Below are 1,760 nucleotides of genomic sequence, written 5' to 3' on the forward strand. Positions count from 1 at the left end.
AGTAAGTGATCAGGACAAAACTGGCTTCTCATCGGTAAATCAATCAATAGTGCTTATGAAGTATTCATGCGCCTGCCTCTTCTTCTAGACTACACTAGGGGCTGGTTAATGCTCCTGTGTGCAACAGAACCTCAAACACATCATGGCACACCTCTGGAGAATCCTTACAAGAATATGCCAAGTTAACAATGATCTCTGACCACACTCCCTCAGCAAAAAACCAAGAAGGAAAAATAAAATATTCTTCAACCCTTTTCAGGGACAGAAAGCATCATTTCAAAAGTCCAAGAAGGGGAGGTAAGAATTTCAAAAGTGAAAGTTATCATGAAAGGCTATAAAAGCTGGAGATGAGTCTGAAAAACAAATGGAAAATGAGTCACTTCAGGGTCTCTCCCAGCCTCAAAGCCAATTAATTATTATATTAGTAAGAGTAATTTTAAGCCTTCCAATCCACTCACCCTAGCCACAGGCAACAGTAGCCTCTCCAAGTGTTAAGTGTTTTTTTTCCCAAGCCTGCAGGCGGGTGAGCTTCTCACATGGCAGTCCCTTAGCATTGGATGTGGACCTGCCCTGTCTTTCACCAAGAAGCAAGCACTGTGCAGATCGCTGAGTCATAAAAACCACCTGCTCTTACCAGCCTCCTCTTCCTCTACAGCAAAACTTCTGACCTGAGACATGGAAGCAGATAAAAGCCTCTACATAAAATGTATCACTACAGCTAGAGGGCAGTTTTGCCTTTCTTCCATTCAATTATTCAGTCTTTCATGTTCCTAAGTGCCAGCCCAGAACCACGGAATGTGAAGAAACACAAAACTCACTCCTCTGCATCAGTGAATTGATTGTGTGGTGGGGATATAAGTCTGCATGTGACTGACAGGTCCCCAACGTGGTGCCAAGTCAATCTAAACTAGAGAGAATTTCTGGCCAGGCCAAGCAGAGATTTCCTGGATGAAGTCTCCGAAGATTGATCTGCTAAACATTAAACATCATGGGTTTTCCAAAACTGGTTTTCTTTCTTTTTTTTTTTTTTTTAAACCCTGTTGCCCAGGCTGGAGGGCAAGTGATGCCATCTCCATTCACTGCAGCCTCGACCTCCCAGCTCCACTGATCTTCCCACCTCAGCCTCCTGAGGAGCTGGGACTACAGGTGTGCACCACCACGACTGGCTAATTTTTCTACTTTTTGTAGAGACGGGGTTTTGCTGTGTTACTCAGGCTGGTCATGTGATCTGCCCACCTGGGCCTCGCAGAGTGCTGGGATTACAGGTGTGAGCCACCACACCCAGCCCACTGGTTTCCTTTACACCCGTTCTTTTCCCCCATCAGTCCTTATGAAGGCACCTGAAACAAGGAACCGCCCCTGACTTGAGAGCAGCAAAGCCTTGAGAGGGAACTTAGTTATTAAAACCCACCCCACACAAAATGCTTCTAAATGCCTTGGCTGACTTATCCTCGCAATGTGCTGAGGTTAAGTATGATTCTCCATCTCCTGTGAACAGGAAAACGGAGGCTCAGAGGTTAAGTGATTTGCCCACAGTTCACTGCATGGGATAAAACTCGGCTGTCCCTGGCAGGTCCCAAAGTCACAGCCTTCAGGCTCCCACATCATGCTGCCTCCCTCACTGGGCTCCACACTCTCAGCCCAGAAAACATGAATTTTAAGAAAACCATGACTTACGAAAAGCAGCCAATCCCAGCATTGGAACCAACAGGGCATAATTCCATCTGCTTCCATCACCACCATCCGCCCTGGAATTAGGC

At 46.2% G+C, this 1,760-nt stretch overlaps 1 long non-coding RNA gene across 1 annotated transcript; it reads left to right on the top strand.

Moving 5' to 3' along the window:
* Positions 1-85: 85 nt before the first annotated feature.
* LOC105519691 lies at positions 86-1,003 on the top strand. Its single transcript, XR_001003015.1, has 2 exons — positions 86-297; positions 656-1,003. It is a non-coding gene; the product is annotated as an uncharacterized LOC105519691 (long non-coding RNA).
* Positions 1,004-1,760: the final 757 nt, after the last annotated feature.

The sequence above is a fragment of the Colobus angolensis genome, unplaced genomic scaffold (assembly GCF_000951035.1).
Source record: "Colobus angolensis palliatus isolate OR3802 unplaced genomic scaffold, Cang.pa_1.0 Scaffold358, whole genome shotgun sequence".
In the NCBI taxonomy this organism is placed as follows: Eukaryota; Metazoa; Chordata; class Mammalia; order Primates; family Cercopithecidae; genus Colobus; species Colobus angolensis.